This window comes from Cynocephalus volans, chromosome 5 (genome assembly GCF_027409185.1).
Source record: "Cynocephalus volans isolate mCynVol1 chromosome 5, mCynVol1.pri, whole genome shotgun sequence".
NCBI lineage: Eukaryota > Metazoa > Chordata > Mammalia > Dermoptera > Cynocephalidae > Cynocephalus > Cynocephalus volans.
Window position 1 is genome coordinate 57,835,145 of NC_084464.1, and position 20,356 is coordinate 57,855,500.

Consider the following 20,356-nt stretch of genomic DNA (forward strand, 5'->3'; position numbering starts at 1 on the left):
GAGATAGAGCAAGCACCCAAGGCCAAGAGAGCCAGGCAAAAGATGCATGGGCTTTTTTGAACTAGCTTCAAAATTCATGTAACTAAAAATCATGGACATTAATTATAAAACAAACAGTAGATGCCTCTGAAAGATGAAGAGAAGAAAAAGGCAGACCCAGCAGGGACCTCATGATCCATGTGAGGAGGGGGAGCAAGTTAATTCTACTCTTCCCAGCCAGAGAGGTATAGAGAAAATATTTAAGACAATTATATTATAAATAGCAGAAGATAAAGAGAGATAAAAAGAGGTAAGTTTTCCACACATTTCTCTAACTGATGAAATGACAATAACAGTAGACTATGATAAGTTCTGGATATGTAAGGTAGTAACTAGTACAACTACTAAAAAAGCTCAACAAAGAAATACACTAAAAAACATTATAGATAACTCAAAATAGAATTCTCAAAAATATTCAAGTAACCCACATGAAGGCAGAAAAAATAGAACAGAACAGAAAAAGCAGAAAGAATAAACAGAAACCTAAAGATAAAATGGCAGGCTTAAGCCCTAACATATCAATAATTACATTAAGTGTAAATGATCTAAATAAAAGACAGAGACTGGCAGAGTTTATTGAAAAACATGACCCAACTATATGCTATCTGCCAGAAATTCACTTCAACTATAATGATATGGGCAGGTTGAAAGTAAAAGAATGGATACATATATATCATAGCAACATTAAGTAAAAAGGAGTAGCTATATTGATATAAGGTAAAGTAGACTTCAGAGCAAAGAAAATTATAAGGGACGGAAAGGGACATTACATGATGATAAAAGTGTAAACCCACCAAGAAGACACAGCAGTCTTAAATATGTGTGAACCAAAGGACAGAGCTGAATCTACATGAAGCAAAAACTGATAGAACTAAAAGGAAAAATGGAGAAATTCACAATTTTAGTTGGAGACTTCAACACCTTTCACTCAGTAATTAGCAGAACAACTGAACAGAAAATCAGCAAAGTTATAGAAGAACGCCACAACACTATCAACTGATAAGATCTGATCAATATTTTTTTTTTTTTTTTTTTTTTTTTTTTTTTAGATCTGATCAATATTTAAAGAGTACTATACCACACACCAGACGAACATACATGTTTTCAAGTGCCCAGGGAAAATACACCAAGATAATCCATAGCTTGGTGAATAAGCAAACCTCAAAAAATTTAAAATAATTAGTATTATGCAGAGAACATTCTCCAACCACAATGTAATGAAACTAGAAACCAATAACAGAAAAATAACAAGAAAATCTCCAAGCATTTGGCAACCTAGAAATACACCTTGCAACAATCCATGGTTCAAGAGGAAGTATCAAAGAAATTAAAAATACATGAAACTAAATGAAAATAAAAATCAACATATCAAAATGTGTGGGACACAGCTAAAGCAAGGCAGAGAGGGAAATTTACAGCACTAAATGCATACATTAGAAAAATGGAAAAGTATCAAATTAATATTCTAAGCTTCAATCTCAAGAATCTAGGAAAATAAGAGCAAAATAAACCCGAACAGTTAGAAGGAAGGAAATAATGAAGATAAGAATAGAAATCAGTGAAATTGAAAACAGAAGAATAATAGCAAAAACCAATGAAACAGAGCTGGTTCATTGAGAAGATCAGTAAAATTGACAAACCTCTAGCAAGTCTGATTACAAAAAGGGAGAGAAGAAACAAACTACTAATATCAGGAATGAAACAGGGGATATCACTACAGACCCTGGAGACATCAAAGACAGTAAAGTAATAGAGCAAACAACACTTCACACATAATTTTGACAACATAGATGAAATGGACCAATTCCTCAAAAAATACAAACTACCACAAATTACGCAATATGAAATAGATATATTCCTATGACTATTAAGGAAATTTAATTTGTAATTTTAGAATATCCACAAATGAAATCTCCAGGTCTAGATGGTTTCACTGGAGAATTCTTCCAAACATTTTTTTTAAATTAACATGAATTCTATACAGTCTCTTCCAGGAAATAGAAGAGGAGTGATCACTTCCCAATTAATTTTATGAGGCTAATATTATACTGATACAAAAGCCAGATTAACACAGTATAAAAAAAGAAAACTAAGGACCAATATCCCTCATGAGTATATGCATATTTCTCTTGGTCCTGGGGGTCTCAGGTGGCAGGACTACACATAGCCTCTGCCAGGAGTCCCCCAGGGAGCGGGGCCACACGTAGCCCTGCCAAGAGTGTGCAGCGAGGTGAGTTGCTCAGGGCACACCTTGAGCTAGAGGCTGCCACCGAGGGAGGTGGGCAACCAGAAACCAGACACAAAGTTGTGGGACTTAGCACATGCACTAAGCAACTTTATTGTCTACAGGCATGTATTATATATGTTTTAGCCAGCTGTGAGCCCCTTCCATACCTCCCCGTCTCCTAGGCAACTCAATAGGAAGTCTGTGGTTTGCAGTTAAACCTTGCAAATTCTTGCTGACCCAGTCTATTTGCATTTCTGCTGACACAGTCTAAATCCTGGAGAGCAAGAGTGCCTCCATCTTTAATATGTGTTCTCCTTCATTTTCCTCCAAGTGTAGACACAAAAATCCTCAACAAAATGTTAGTAAATATATTTCAGCAACATATAAAAAGAATTACAGTATACATCATGACCAAGTGGAGTTCATTCCAGGGATGCAAGTCTGGTGTAATATTTCAAAATCAATCAGTGTAATCCACCATGAAGAAAAATCACACGATGATATCAATTGATGCAGGAAAAGGTTCTATCAAAATCTAACACCTATTTAAGATTTAAAAAATCTTTCATAAAACTAGGAATAAAAAAACTTCTTCAACTTGATAAAGAACATTCACAAAATACCTACAGCTGATGTTATGCTTAGTGGTGAAAGACTCAATGCTTTCCTCCTGTGATCAGAAACAGGACAAGGACGTCTACTCTTACCACTCTTATTTAACATAATGCAGAAACTTCTAGCCAATGCAAAAAAAAGGGGGGGCAAGAAAGGAAATAAAAGCTGTACAGATCAGAAGGGAAGAAATAAAACTATGCTTATTTGCAGATAGCATAATTGTCTACATAGAAAATTCCAAGAAATCTACAAACAAACAAACAACAACAACAATTCCTTGAACTAACAAGGGAATTAGCACAGTTGCAGGGTCATCATGTAAAATCAACCGCATTTCTGTGTACTAGCAATTGCATACCTGGCCATTTGTGAATCTTCAGAGAATTATGCTGAGTAAAAAAAGCCAACACTAAAAGATTGCCTACTGTATAATGCCATTTATATAACATTCTTGAAATTATAAAATTATTATTATAGACATGGAGAACAGATTAGTGGTTTTCAGGGGGAAAGAAGAGGGTGGATATAACTTTAAAAGGGCAACATGAGGGATACTTGTAGTAATGGGAATGTTCCATATCTTGACTATATGTATGACAATATCCTCGTTCTGATATTGAACTATATATAGTTTTGTAATATTAAAGTATTACATTTGGGGGTAACTGTTTGCTGGATCTCTCTGTACTATTTCTTACAACTGTATGTAATCCTAGAATTATTCCAAAATTAAAACTTTCTAAAAAAATTCAATGCATACATCATGCAGTGATGCAAGGTAAATATAGTACCCACTAAGTTTTAAAGAAAACAAACAACAATTAAAAAGTCATGCAAACTCATTTTCACTTGGTTCTGTGGATTCCAGAGAAAGTCATAGCATTGGTTCCACATTCAAGGACAGGGGAATTAGACTCCACCTATTGACGAGGGCATGAAAAGTTCTCATCACAGAAAATCATGTGTATGTGGAGGGCTTAAGGAGAGATTAAATGATAGATCAGATGAAGGGCTGAATGAGGCTCAGAAAAGTTCATCAGGCAGGGGTTTAGGACCCATAGTAAGGGAAGCTGTGGGCCTACACAGAAATATCACAATGTTCCCTTTTTATTGGTTCTAGGTCTTATAACTTGTGTACAAGAACACAGTAACTCATCACTTTACATGCCTATCTCTTTCCTTGAAGTTTTTTAACTTCTACATTATACAACATTTTAAAGTTGGTATTTTATATTTGAAGTCACAGAACATTTGAGCTGGAAAGCACTTAAGAGATAATTGTGTCCAACCTCCTCTAGACTGTGGAAATCCTTCCCTTCTTACAGGGAATGGTTGAAAACCAAGAAAAATTCATATTCTTGATTTTTAAAAAACCTCAGGCAAGCCATAAGGCTTTATCTCCTTTCTCATGGCAGATTTATCCTGTAGGGCAAAACTGTTCAATTGTTAATAGGTGAAATTTGTAAGTTACATTTGTAAGACTTGAATTGGTAAGAGTCCATTCATTCATTCATTCATTCATTCATTCATTCATTCATTCAGAGAAACATTTATTTAGTTCTGGCACTGTGATAAGTGCTGAAACAAAAATGAGCAATGTTGGTAATAAATAAAGGGCTACAGAGTCCACAACTGAAGAATGTTCAGAAGTGCCAGGAGGCTCAAGGTGGGGAATGGCTGTACCTGGGAGTGGGGGGGGTTAGGTGGGGTATAATTTGGGAAATGCCCCCTAGTGGTTAGAGGTGAAATAACCCTGGAATTGGGTGTTAAAATAGGTATGCAGGTAAGGTAGCATTGAAAAGGGGTGAGGGTAGAAGAAAATGGAGCAAGAGGACAAGTAAGAAAAGGCAGAAAAGAAAGAGGTTATTCTGAGCAAAGTGAAAAGAGATTGTATGTTCAGCATGTATCTGTGTGTTGCGTAGAGTGCAAGAGGTTTAGGTAAGAGAGAAAACTGGAGAGCTGGGGGGTAGGCTGGGGCTAGATGATGTTGGGCTTTATTGGTCCCACTAAGCAGTATGGACCTCATCCTAAAAGCCAACAGGGAGTCATTGAAGGAAGCTCACTCCAGCTATTTTGTGGGAGATAGATTGCAGACAAAAAAAACCCAAAAAACTGCAGGCAAGGATATTTTAATAATCCAGGAGAAAGATGGGAACAGGAAGGAGAGCAGCAGATACACATCACAGATGCTAAGGGAGTCGGGTCTACAATAATTGGTCACTGATTGGCTTTAGGAGATGAAAGAAAGAGAGAACGCTAGCATGACCCCTAGGTTCCTGACTTGGGTGAGATGGATGGTGGTGTCATCCTGTAGATTAGGGTACAATTTACAGGAAAGGTAGGTGCAATTTGGAATGTTAAGTTTGAGCTGCTTGTGTGACATCCGGGGGGAGAGATCTTGAAGGAAGCAGGTGGAACTTAGGGGAAAAGTCCCGGGTGGAGATATAAATACAGGGATCATCGGTATGCAGATAGAAGGTGGAACCCTGGACATGCAAAAAATTACCAAAAGAGAGTGAGAACGGACAAGACCCAATGACCCTGAGGAACAATAGCACTTGAGGGTGGGGTGGGGAGGAATCATCAGAGAGGGAGAAGGAAAATTCAGAGGTAGTGGTGTCATGAAAATCAAGAGTGGAATTTCAAGAAGACAGAAGCGATCAATGGAGACAAATGCTATACAAAACCCAAACAATGTGAAGCTACAGTGAGCCCTTTGCATGTGACAATGAGAAGGTCTTAAAACATCAAAAGTAACAATGCGAGATGATGGATATGTTAATCCTCTTCACTACAGTAAGCATTTTACCATCTTGTTTGTATCTCATAACATCATGTTGTAAACCTCAAATATACGTAATAAAATTTATTTGGGAAAAAAAAAAGAGGTTTTAGTGTCCTATTCTAGAACCATTTCATTGGAATTGTGGGCTATGAGTGGAGGAGTTATTGTGGGGGAGGTGGAGGGTTTAGAGACTCATAAACAGTGTAGGATGCAGTGTAGACAGAAGAGATGTCCCATATAAAGTACCCTTTGAAGGATCTTATGCAGGATGGGAAGGGAAAAGACAAAGAAGTATTAAGGACAAAGGGAAGAAAGACACAGGTAAGAGGAGGGGATGTGTTTTTTAAAAGGTAAAGACCTGAGCATTTTTATAGCATGTGGGAATGGAGCCAGTTGATAGAGAAAAGGACAGTACAAGACAGAGCAGGAATAACTTGGACCGAGCTCCTGGAAGAGCCATTTAGAGGAGTGGCACAAGAGGAGTGGCTCGCAGTCAGCTGGAGAAAGGCTGCTCGGACTGACCCTGGGGGAAGGGAGAGGGCCATCTCCTCAAGTGTCTCTCCGAGGCTGGAGCCCGGCAGGTCCGCTGGCAGACGGAGGCCTGGGGGAGGGAGGAAGGTTCCGGAGGGCAGGTGTCGAGGGCTGTGGAAGAGACAACACGACTATCTTTATGAGTGTTGGAATTAAACCCTTTAAATGAATAAGAACATTCTGTTAGGAAAGAAAATGGAATATGTTTAGGCTGCAACCCCTGGGGGCACTTTTACTCTGAAGAAATAACCAATTTACTTGGAACTCCTTTTGCTGGCTATTTTTTCCCACTTCTGTGTTCATTTTAATTAAATTGCCCTTTATTCTGTGAGTAAACAAGAAATATTCTGAGATAAAGCATGCCACAGCATGTAAAACAGCTACACTCATTTCTCCCTGTGGATTGAGTTAGCAGCCACCAAGGGCTCATCATTGCTCTGTTAAAATGACACAACTGTACTTACTGTGGAGAATTACAGTAAATCTGGTTTTGCAACCTGCAGAGGTTATTAAAGATCCTGTGAAAGGAATGAGGTTGCTGGTACGTCTGCTCTACGTGAGAGTATTGTGGCAGAAAAGCTCTGGCAAGAAAGGGTGCAATGACATCCCTTTGGAGACCAGTTCATGAGGCCAACCAAGATGCTATCTGGACTGTCAGCCCCGGAAAAATAGATGATCTTGGAATAATTGGGGTAGGAAGACAAAAGGATTCTTTATTTCTTGGCATAGGAATGAATGAATCTTTATCCCCAATGCAAAGCAGGCATTAAATCCCAGGACAATAAATGGTGAGACCAGCATTCCAGGAACAATCACAAGCTTTCTCTGTGTGCTCACAGTGAAAACAGCCCCACAGAGCTTCAAAGAGACATGTGGATTTCTTTTTCTCCTCTTAAGTAAACAAAATTAAGAGAGGAAAAGCACTTCCTGCAGCTGTGGATGCCCAGAATTTCTCCCTGCCCTATTCCAACCCTGACCCCAACCCCAGGAACCTTCATCTCTTCTGGCTTAAAGCAGCGTGTACAGACAGTGGCCTTGAGGTCGACCTTGAAGCTCTCCAGGCACCCCCACTGAGAGCAAGGTTGAAATATTCTCCAAAGCATAAATGAGCTTTCTCAAACTCCTTCTACCTCATGACCTTTTTCTATTCTTTGAAGATAAACATATATTTCTTTGAACAAACCCAATATTGATCATGTATGTTTATAAAATAAAGTTGAAAAGGGTCAGATAGGGGCCAAACCCATGGCGCACTCGGGAGAGTAAGGTGCTGGGAGCACCGAGGCCGCAGGTTCGGATCCTATATATGAATGGCCGGTGCGCTGAGCGTGGTGCGGGCGACACCAAGCCAAGGCTTCGGATCCCCTTCCCGGTCACAAAATTTTTAAAAAAAGAGAAGAAGAAAAGGGTCAGATAGTTTACACTGTAAAAGTGTGTGATCCTCTGAATAGAAAGCTCCTTGACACATTTTTAAAAAATCAGTTTTTATTTACAGAAATAAATGAATTTGGGCTTCCAGTACAAAGGGGCATACCAGTGTTCCTTTAGCTCAGACTTCAACTCCTGAAGGAGAAGCTTCATGCTAAAGACTAGTGTGAAAAAGGGGGTGCTGGTTAGGTGGGACCTGGAATCAGCCGCAGGTTGCTTTCCACTTCCTGTCCGGCTGGGAGAGTGCCACCCGATGAAAAGTCTTGTCTTTGCAGAGGCCGGCAAGGCTCTTTGTGCAGTCACCTCTTGCCACTTCCCAGAATCACTCTGGAGTTGGGGAATTGCAAACAAAGTTTGCTCCACATCACGTGATCCCCTCCTCCCACAAACATCCCTCCTTGAGTCCCATGGTTTACATATTCCCACAAGGTCAAATCAAGGACAGTTGGTCACATGCAGAATTATGGAAACAGTACACATAGAGCCGGCCATGCAGCAAGCTCAGAGATTAAAAATTCTGCTAATTCCATGTAAGGTTTCACGTGGGACTGCTTCCCTTTGTCAGAGATGTGTTCTTTTCCCTGAGCAAGACTAAAGGGTGACTAATCCTTCAGGGCAGACAATTTCAGTTCAGTTCTGTGAATATTTCTGCCATGACCTCAGAATTTAATAAACTTAATGAGGCTCAAAAGAAATAAAAAATCAGGTCTGAGCCTCCACAACCTTACAGCCCAGACAAAAGACAGAAAACATGCACACTCATGAAATAATTCATTGATTCATTCATGCAATCAACAAATATTTATTCAGAATCTTCTTTGTGACAGGCACAACACAAGATGCTGGAGAAATAAAAAATAAACAAGGCTTAGTCCTGTCCTCAAAAAGCTTTCAATCTAGCTGATGGAAACAGACCCATAAGTAAACAGATGCTCTATTGATATGGACTATGTCAGGGCCACTGGTGGCAGGAAATTATTAGAGGCAGAAATAACTTGCACATCCAATATATGCTGTAGCAGTTCACTGCAGAAGAAATGAGCAAGTGCAGCAGAAATCAGGAAAAACTGCATGGAAAGACAGGATTTGGGTCTTCATTCTTTTTTTGTTACTGTGGTAAGAACACTTAACATGGGATCTATCCTCTTAAGGGAGTTTTAAATGTACTATACAGTACTGTTATCTATAGGCACAATGTTGTACAGCAGATCTCTAGAACATGGTTATCTTGTACTTACGTAATTGAAACCGTATACCTGCTGAACAGCAACTGCCCATTTCCCTCTCCTCCTAATCCCTGGCAATCACGATTCTATTCTTTGCTTCCACAAGTTTGACTATTTTTTAGATACCTCACACAAGTGAGGTATTTGCAATATTTGTCCTTCTGTGACTGGCTTATTGCACTTAGCATACTGTCTTACAGGTTTGTCCATATTATCCCATATTGAGGGATTTCCTTCTTTGTGAAGGCTGAGTAATATTCCATCACATGCATAGCACATTTTTAAATTCATTTATTCAATAATGGATTTTCGAGCTACTTTTACCTGCCCATAATCCTGCTGACTGGGCCAATTGTCGAGCTAGGGCTGGGTGTGGAGCTCACAGACCCCTCAAGCCCATTCACAGACAAGGTCACAAACCCTTCACATGCCAGGCTGGGTCCCCAGACCCCTCACACACCAGGCTGGGTCACCAGACCCCTCACACGCAGGTCTATGAGCTCGCTAACCAGCAGAAAGGTCCTGGGAAGCCATAGGTTTGAGAGCATGGTCACATGCTGGGCAGATGCCTGAGGCAGATGCCAGCCAAGCCATGGCACTGCGCATGTGCACTAACTCCACCCACACACATACAACTTGCTTACAAAGAATATGCTACACCACCCCCAACCGTACCTAAGGTGTGGGGGGGCTGATTAAATTACTTTATTTTCCCAACATGGATATTTAGGTTGTTTCCACATTTTGGCTATTTTTTAAATTAATTAATTTTTTTATTAAAACATAATCGATTGTACATATCTGTGGGATATGGCATTGAATATGAATACCTGTGTGTAAAATGTGTTGCTCAAATCAGGGTAATTAGTTTATTCAACATTACACAATGAAATCATTTTCTGTAGCCCTTTACCAATTTTTTACTAACCCCTTCTTCCCTTTTCCTACCTCTGGTAACCTCAGTTCTGTTCCCTCCTTTGAAAGTTCAACGTATTTATTGTGATTGGTGGCTATGGTGAATAATGCTATCTATCATCAACACAGAAGTGTAGATATCTCTTTGGAGAGATAGGATTTGATGTGAATCTTAAAAGATGGTTAGGATTTGGATAAGCAGAGAGAAGAGGTGAGGCCATTCCAGGAAGAAAGAAACATCTCAATGATGTTACCGAGGAGCATATAAGCAGAGTGATTCCCAGGATGGGCAGGAAGTGGTCACAGCCAGAGTGAATCCCTATGCCTTCTTGTACTTCTCTAAAATGTAGCAAAGTAGACTGCCTCACAATCAAGCAGTTGACTACAAAAGGGTAAATCAGCAAACTGAAGATTAAAATGTAATATAGATATATGCAAAACTCTTCCAGTTCTGTTGCTTATTTGCTGTACATCCTTGGATCAGTTACTTAATCTCTCTGAAACTCAGTTGCCTCATTTATAATGTTAGTATCCACTAGATAGGATTGTCGTGAGGACTAAGTGAGTTATACATGAAATGTGCTTAGAACAGTGCCTGATACATAGTATGTGCTCAATAAATATCGATATTATTATTTAGTATGGGAAAATGTCCTGGGGAGGATATGATAATAATGACTAGCACTTACTGAGTGCTTGCTATATGCCAGGGAATGTACTAAGTGTTCTACCGGTATTAAATAATTTCATGTATACCAAAACTTTAACAAGGTATCCCTGGGCAGTGGAGGCACCAAGAGATGGCTGGAAAGATTTCTCCCCGACTCTGCTTAATAACTTCCATCAGTGCCTGTTCCAGGTCAGACACCTAGAGGCAGAGCTTCAGACAGGGATTCATGCAATTTACTGAGGGAACTCTCAGAAGAAGGAGAGAGGGAAGGAGATGAGTCCGGGAGAAAGCTAGACAAGGATGTAGTCTCACATTAGGCTTCAGCCTAATCCCATGGGGAGCACTGGAGTGTGAACCATAGCACGGAGTTGTCCAATCAGTCATTGTTTGTAGGCTGCCCCTGGGTGGGGGTGGCAGACACAACCTCCCTCATGACTCTAGTCAGCATAGGGCAATCCTCTGAAGGGAGAAGGGAGCAGCTGTAAGCTCTTGGCAGCCCACATCTCACAGGTGAAGGATGGATAGGCTGGCTCTGTAAAGGGACCTGGGTGCTGCTTTAAAAAACCACCCCAAGCTTGATGGCTGAAAACAATCACCACCATTTCTTTTCCTTATAAATCTACAATCTGAGCAAGGCTTGGTAGGGACAGTTTGCCTCTTTGTTACATGGTGTCAGCTGGGGTAGCTTGAAAACTGGGAATGACTTGACTGTTGTTAATAACTTCCATCAGTGCCTGTTCTGGGACTGAAATCATCTGAAAACTCAACAGACAGTCAGTGCTGGCTGTCAGCTGCAGCGGCTGTGAATGGTTCTCCATGAGGCTGTGTGGCTTCCTCATGGCTCCGGATTGCAAGAAGCATCCCAAGAGAACAAGGAGAAAGTGCTTGGTATTCTGTTGACCTACCCTTGGAAGTCACATAGTGCCATTTCTGCCATGCTCCGTTGGTTGAGGCACTCATAAAGGTAAACCTAGGTTCAAACGGAGGTGCTATGGACTAAACGTTTGTGTTCCCCCAAAATTTATATGTTGAAGTGCTAATCCACAGTGTGATGGTATTTGGAGGTGGGGACTTCGGGGATAATTAGATTTAGATGAGGTTGTGAGAATGAATCCCTGTGATGGGATGAGTGCCATTATAGGGAACAGGAAGAGAACAGAGCCCTCTCTCTCTCGGTCATGTGAGGACACAGTGAGAAGATGGCTATCTGCAAGACAAAAGAGGGCTCAGCAGAAACTGTCCATGCTGGCACCCTGATCTCAGACTTCCTGGCCTCGAGAAATGTGAAAAATAAATGTCTGCTGGTTAAGCTACCCAGTCTATAGTATTTTGTTTACAGCAGCCTGAGCTAAGACAGGAGGTGTATTAGTCTGCTAAAGCTACCATAACAAAATACCACAGATTTGGGGGCTTACACAAAAGAAATTTTATTTTCTTAAAATTCCAGAGCTAAAAGTTTGAAATCAAGGTGTTGCCAGGATTGGTTTCCTCTGAGATGACCCTCCTTGGCATGCAGATGGCACTTTCTTGCTAGTCCGCACCTATCATCTCTCTGTGTGCACGCATGTCTAGTGTCTCTCCCCATGTGTCCAAATTCCCTTTCCTTCTAAGGACACCATTCCTAGGGATAAAGGCCCACCATAAAAACTCGTTTTAGGGCCAACCCCATGGCGCCCTCGGGAGAGTGCGGCGCTGGGAGCACAGCGACACTCCTGCCGCGGGTTCGGATCCTATATAGGAATGGCCGGTGTGCTCACTGGCTGAGTACCAGTCACGAAAAAGACAAAAAAAAAAAAAAAAAAAAAAAAATCTCGTTTTAACTTAATCACGGATTTAAAGAACTCATCTCCAAATAAGGTTACATTCTGAGGTACTGGGTGTTAGGACTTCAGCATATGAATTTTGGCAATGCGGCCCATGAGAAGAAGGAGGGAACACTGACTCCACCACTCAATGTGAGGAAGGACAATGTCACATTGTAGGAAGGGCATGTGGGATGGGATAGATTGTGGGGACCACCTTTGGAAAATACATTCCACCTCAGGCACCAACCTCTACTTCAGTGCCCTACTCTTTGACTTTCAATAAGGACAAATCTCAATATAAATAAAATGTTTACAAATGAAACTGTGACACAAATCTCCCTAGTCATCACCTTTCAACTAGCCTGCTGTCCTTAAGCTCTTCCTCCCACACAGAAAGTCTGAAGCCACCACTCTCTCTGAGTGATGAAATTATGGGCTGTCTTGGATTAAGTGTCCCCCCAAAACTTGACCCCAGCTGCGACAGTGTTAAGAGGGTGGGAAATCATATTACAGTATTTGAAAAGCGAAACCTTGAAGAGGTGATTAGATTGTAGGACCATGCCATAGTGAATAGATTAATAATGGTGGTCAGGGGCGTGGTTCTAAGGGCTTTAAAAGGAGAGCATGAAGAACGCTCTCTCTCTCTCTGATCCACCATTTTCTGTCATGTGAGGCAACTGCACGGCTGTAAAGCCACCACCCAAGACCCTCACCAGATGTGTTCCCTGGACTTTGGACTTCCCAGCCTCAAAAATGTACGCAATAAATTTTTTCTTTATAAATTGCCCAGTTGTGTGTATTTTGCTATAAGCAATAGAAACAGACTAATAAATGGGTGTGCTATTACTTTTAATAATAATATATATGCATTCTTACAGATTGATTATATGTTCTATAAATTGCTTAGATGTAGGAAAAACATGTTATAAAAACAATGTACTGCTGGGAATGTGGCTTTAGTAAAGTGCTCCCAAGTGGAATCTGAATTGTAGCAAGTTAAAAAAAGACTGCTGTACCCACTGTGTTTCAGGAACAAAGTTCACCATGTTGAAAGTTGGTTATCTTTTTTAACATCTTTATTGCTTTTTATTTTATTGGAAATTAATAAATGCCATGGCAGTCACTGTTGATTGCCTATACAATATCCCCCATCTTTTTTTTTTTTTTAACATACTTTTTCTCTTTTATTAAAAATCTTTTTTAGTTGGGAATATATTTTAAATATTAAAAATAAACAAAATATAATATTATATACAGTGAAAAGTCTTTCCATCCCTGTCATATGCCCAGTTTCCACCACTTTTCTTTATGTATCTTTCCAGAATTTTGTTTTATATCGAGCAAATAAAAATATAGGTTTTCCTCTTTGTCCTTATTTTATACAAAATGTAGCTCATTTTCTACACTCTTCTACACACCTTGCCTTTTTCACTTTATATATTGGAGATTTTTCTATATCAGTTCACAGATAGGGATATATCCGTGATATGTGTAAACATACTAGCTTGCTCTCCATTGAACAAGCCAACAGAATGTATCACCGCTTGCATTTTTGCAAATCCGATCGATGAAAAATGGTATCTTTGTGTATCTTGAACTTATATTTACCTTACTCTGAGTGATTGTGAGCATTATTTTGTAGGTTTAAGAATCATTTACATTTCCTAGTTTATGAACTGTCTATTCTTTTCTTTTACCCTTCTTTTTCTTTTCAATTGTTGACCTGTTAAAAAATTTATTTCTAGGAGCCCTTTATATGTTAGGGAAATTAGCCCTTTGTCAGGGATGCAAATCCCATTCTACTTCTGAATCTCAATTTTGTTCAAGCATTAGACTAGTTAAAACAGCCTGATACAGATGCTATGATAGCAAACTTGGAAAACAGAGAGAGAAAAACAAATAATCAGCATAATCCCACAGAATAGATCTCAAAGTTGATTTAAGCATACCTATTTCTTCAAGAAAATGAGAGCTGCTGAAAAAAAGAAAGGAAAGGAACATTTACTGAACATGTACTATATGCATTTTATTCAAACAATCCCATTTATAATCCTCACAACAACTTTATCAGGTACTTCATTTCCATTGTACAGCCAAGAAACTTGAAGCTCAGACAGGTGAAAAAATCAGACCAAGATCACATAGCTAGGGAGAGGTAGAATTGGGATTCCAGCTTGGATCTGTCAGAACCTTAAGTTCCTTCTCGTTCCATGGCTCCTGTTGTTTTTAAGAGTGGGATGTTATACTCTTGAAGATCCATAGCAATTGAATAACAGCCACCATAATCAGAGGGTAACAACCCTAGTAAAGATGATGAGAACCTCTTTGTTGCTTTGAATACCACTAGAATTCATTCACTCCCAGTCCTGGAACATTTCACAGGTCTGGAACTGTCACATTCATCAGGAAGTAGAGCCCAGCTGGCTACCACTGGCTCCCGGCCATGTGTAGACAACCCCTGGTCATTTGTCAATGTTCCCCAGGGGTGCCTGCTTCATGTTAAAATCCTGGCAGTGTGCCTCACTCCACGGTATAATTGCACTGGCCACAGCAAGGCTGATTAAATCCTACTGATGCTTCTGCTAATTCCTTGGGCCCTGCAGGCTAGAAGGGGCCAGAAACAGAACAGGGCACACCCAAAAGTACATTCCAAAGGCTGGAGGCTCCTCTGGTTTTTTGACATGGGTAAACATTTCATTGTCAAATTGTCAACATGCAGTATAGGCAGGGCTTTCTTCTTGGCTAGAATAGAACGTCAGAACTGGAATGAACATTGATCATTCCCTAATATGGTATTTTCAAACTGTGCTTTGAGGAGTCCTGAGATAGGGGAGGAGGTTTCCACAGGAGCCCCTGTTGGGGAGTCAGGAGAAGCTGAGTAGGTGAGGGTCTTGGTTGCATTTCCTGTCTGCTGTAACAAAATACCATGTACTGAGTAGCTCATAGACAGAAATTTATTTTTCACAGTTCTGAGGCTGAGAAGTCCAAGAAAAAGGCAGATTCAATGTCTAGTGAGGGCTGCTTCTGGTTCCCAGCACTTTCCTGTTGCATCCTCACATGGTGGATGGGGTGAGGGGTCTCTCTCAGGCCTCTTTTATAAGGACACTAATCCCATTCATGAGGGCTCCACCACCATGATCTCATCACCTCCCAAAGGCCTCACCTACTAATGCCATCACCTTGGGAGTTAGGACTTCAACACATTGGGGAAACACAAGCATTCAGACCATTGCACACCCCGAGTTCAACCAGATCAGCACTACTTCTCTCTACAGCTTCCACATAAGATTATTTGGAAAGGTCTCCCAGATAAAACTGGTCTGAGGACTACTTCATTTACTGTGTAGAAACTGGGGCTCAGAAAGGGTGTGCTGTGGGCAGGTCACATGGGAAATCAGGGGCAGCAACAGGAATAGTAGCTGACTCCTCAGCCGAGAAGCTGTCTCTACTGCTTGGGCTCCATTGTCATACTGAGTCCTTGTTCCTAGCCCTTAGTCTTAGGAATTTGCAGCCAGCCATTCCCCAAGCCCTCAGCTGTGGATTAACTCATCCTGAATTCTTAAAAGCCACACTTTCAGTAAATGTGTTCCTGGCTTTTCCCTAATCTGCCCCAACCACAGCATACCCTGCTCAGCCCAGTGCCAGGCTGAGCCCTGCCAGAGCCTGAAGCGAAGGAAAATGTGTGTGCCTTTATGCACTTATCAAAATGTCCTCCCATATTTTGAATCAAGTGGAAACTTTAGTGAAAGCTCTACAATTAAAACACTAAAAGTTGTTGATATGAAAATCCCTGTCGTCCTGATTCATTTGCTCACCATCTCACCTCGTCAAACTATGATCACCCCATGGGGGGCGCAAGGGCACTGCAGAGCCGGGAGCCACGGGCCAATGGGAAACAGCCTTCCCTGTCCCACAAGAACACAGGGTCACAAAACAAACAGCAACAGCTTGTCTTTGTGTAAGATTTTGATATTTTGTTCATCATGGATTTTTTACATGAATTTTTATTTTTTAAAATATTGCATTAAAGTGTTTAAAGTGATTACTGTGGTTTTTTGGTGCTCCCTTAAATATTGTGGCTCACTCACCTGCCCCTAGTCCCTGTGCTGCCACTGCTCCCTTGCACAGTCTGACAGCTCCTCCCCACTACAGGGATTTCCAGACCTCTGTCTAGTTCATTTGCAGAACCCGAAGATACAGTAGTTGATACAGTCAACCAGTATTTTACCTCCTATGTCCACATTAAAAATCCTGAATTCACATCGTTATTTCGTTATTTATCTCAGCCCTCTCTCCCCCACAGCTCCAAATAAAGAGTTCTTTCTCATATCATATTCCCTTTTTTTGGAAAGGGATATGTTCTCTGCAGATGCTGAATCAGAACTGGACAAGACTTGGTTACCTTTAGGACTAAGTCAGACATGCAGATTCCAGAGAACCTAGTGACCCAATTTAATTAGTGTACCTAAAACTTCTTCAGTCTTTGCAATTCCTTTTTAGGCAAAAATAATGTGGAATTGGGGGCTGGCTTAGTATGGATGTCTCCAGCACCTTCATGCGCCCACAGCTATTGATTGTGAAATAGCCAACCCTGGGTGGGAAATTGTATCCCAGCTGAGTATGTGAGTGAACTGAGATTGATGGGCCTTGGGTCATGCAACTTCCCCTGTTTTGTGATACACCAACACAGGTGCAATAACCCACAGCTGAAAGAGGGACAACAGGAATGTTGTTTTGCTCTTTCCCTTCCTTCTGCAGTATCTTGGATGTGTAGTTAGCAAGATGCTTAGTCACTCGTTTACCTAAATCAGTGCACAGTGCTAGCAGTGGTTGGTTATAGCTGGTACTCACCTCTCTCAGCCTTACCAATTTCTCTTAGTTCTGGGGTGACCAGCTGCAGGAAGCAGACTTAAAATGTGAGAGTCCTGGCTTCATGCGTATTTCCCATCCTTCAGCTTCAGCGACTCTGCCCTTTTTTGTTTATGTGCCCTAGTCTTACTCATGTCCCTAAATCTGGGATGTCCCTCCTGAATTTTATTTCTTTCCTTCTCGTTCTCATTAAGGCTGGAGGGGTCATGTCTCTAGGGAGACTTTGTGGATGGTCACATCTGGATTTTGCTGTCCTTTTATTCTGTGATTATAAGCTGAGACTGCTATTGGGTGGGCCTGAAAATCTGCTGTGGAAGCATATCTGAAAGGCACTGATTAAAAGAAGTTAAACTGATGTTCCATTTTAAATTCTTTATTGACTTTTTAGCCATATCTATTTGCATATTATTTTTAGTACCTAGGGATTACAATATTCATTCTTAACTTTTCACAGCCAACTTAGAGTTAATATTGTACTGCTTAATGTAAAATATAAAAATTTGTGTCACTATGCAATAGTTTTACTATGTATTATATCTACATACATTATAAACCCCTACTATGTCACAATTTTTGCTTTTCCTCATATACAGATAATGTCTTTTCAGGATTTTCTCCTCACTTTCCAGCACCTTTAGTTGCCCTGAATTCTGCCTTTCGGTTCTTCAAGTCAGTGAGACATAATTTCCCACTAGTTTTATCATCTCACAGGGCACAGATTGGGGTCTGCCTTCATGCCGAAAGCCATAAACTATTTTTTAAAAATTTTAAAATGAGAAATGTACTCAGTGCCATTTACTTCACCCATGAATCAACTCTCCTCCAGTTTCTGTGTTCTTTTTTTCACTTCCTTCAGTGAATTTTTTTCTTCTTAATATTTTGTCCAGATTTTATAGCTGTTATCTTTATGAGGGTTGGTTCGAGAAGAACTACCTGACCGGGCCAGAAGCAGAACTCTCTCAAATGAAGTTGGTTTGATATTTCTTCTAATGTGAAAATGGGACAGGGTAGGTGGGGAAACAATGTGAAGTTTTATTAACAACCTGGTGATATTTTCCACTTAGTGAATATTTTGGGTGTGCATCTAAGTTCTAGGCACTGTGACAGTGACTGAGAATACAAAGATAATAAAGCCCATTAGCCCTGACCTTGAAGAAGGTTACACTTTCATTCCAGTTAAAAGGACAATAAAATCTTCCCTACCTTCTAGCCTGCAAAATGTGAGCTCTCTATTGACTGCAGCCTGGAAAAGACAGGGTTAAACTCATGAGCACACCTGCCAGGAATGGGTAGAAAGAAAAACAATTCTGTGCCAGGCTATTTCACCTTATCCCCAATCCCACCCCAGTGATGTCACTGATGTGTTACTCCTCACTTTCCTCTTAAAGATGAGAAAAGAGAGGCTCAGATTCAAGGTAGTTTGCCTAAACTCACATCACTAGTCAAGGGAGGAACTGAGTATCAAACTCGGTCTGTCTGGCTATAAACCTTGGTTTCTTTCCACTGCCATTGACCACATTTAGAAATACCTGGCTTCCACCTCACCATTCTGAACACGTCAGTGGACTCAATTTCCTTGTCTGCAAAGATAAAACTAACATGTGCCCTGGGTACTTGGCCCTGCCCCGCCCTTCCAAGATAGACCAGATGAGTTAAGCACCCTGGCATTTCTACTGAATCATCAGGTCTACATTTCGAATACTGTAAGGATGAATCACTTTCAAGATCCTTTGTTTTAATCTAGGAATCTCTGAGTTTCAGGCAACCTGCAGCATCACCCTCAGAGCCACCTTCTCTGAACTCCCGGGGCTCTTGTTCGACCCTTTCTCCAGCGCTTCTTGTAGACTGCCTTCTAGTGTGAGGGACCTCTCGGCCTTCTCTCTGAAAGGATTGTAGCACCATAGGTGCAGCAGTGGTATCAAGTAGTAATAAAAATAAAAATAACAAGAATAACATAAGCAAAATAATAACAAACCTTACATTCACAGCATGGCTTTCGTTTTTAAGCTCTTTTTATAGCCATTATTTCATTTGGTCTTCACGTCACTTTCGGATCTTCCTCTGTTTTCCTTTCTCCCTCTCCAAATGAAACACTAATTAAATTCTTTATGTTTTTTTATTTTAACCAGAACATCGCTTCTATTTTAGGAAGGCAATTTGATGTGTAAAAGAACACAGAATCCCTAATAGATTCTCAGTCCCTCAAAGTCAGAGAGGACTGTTATTTCCTATTTTTTTTTGTATGAGTATTTCAAATATCTAGTCCTATATTTATTACATAATCAGCACTTGACAAAAACAACAATAATAAAATAGCACTTATCAAGTTCTAATATCTCATTTAATAGATGTTGTGTGAACAAAAGTCAGAAAATCCACACTCAAATTCCAACCCTGTCTCACTAGTGTCATGAGTTTGGACAAATTTTTTACCCTCTCTGTGGTTCAGTTTCTTAATTTGTAAAATCTGAGCAACAATACTGGATTGTGGGAAGTAAATGAGGTTACATTGCAAGGAAAACTGAATACAGTGTCTGGTACAGCATATTCTCCAAAATACTGATTCACTGGTTTTTAAGTGAAGAAAATGGCATTTTCTCATGTTTTTTTTAAGATGCAAAAACAAAAACCCAGACAGGTTGACTCTCAAGTCACAGAAGTTGGGAGTGACAAAGATTTTCTCCAGCTTCCTTTCCACTGCCTTTCGATTAGACTGTGAGTGCCGTAATCCTGACCCACACAGCAGATATTTAATAATATTGATGATAATTAATAACATTCACTGCCATATATGAAGACCCTGCTATCTGCAAGGCACTGTCAGTTTCTGGACTCATATTATTCAAACTTAACAACCTTGCATGATAGTTGTTATTGTACATTATTTAAGGTTAAAAAAAAAAAGTGAAGTTTTGGAAAGTTAGCCAACTCACTCAACGTTTCACAGTTAGTAGCAGGCAGATCTGATATTTGAACCTTCATGCCAAAGCCCATGCTCTTTTCATTGATTTTTTTCCCTTAATGCTATTTTTCCAAAGGAAAAAATAACATGGAAATATGGCAAATTATTGGAGCAATTTATACTGTGCAGTTACTTGATCCAGTGCATTCAGAGGCAAAAAGTCCCTCATCTATTTTCTACCTAAGTGCTGCAGTTCTTAAATAGTTTATCTGGTAGTGTTGCTTTTGTCTACCCTGCAGGCAAAGCAGAGGAAGGATTTGGAAAGGCAGCTCACACAGCCACTG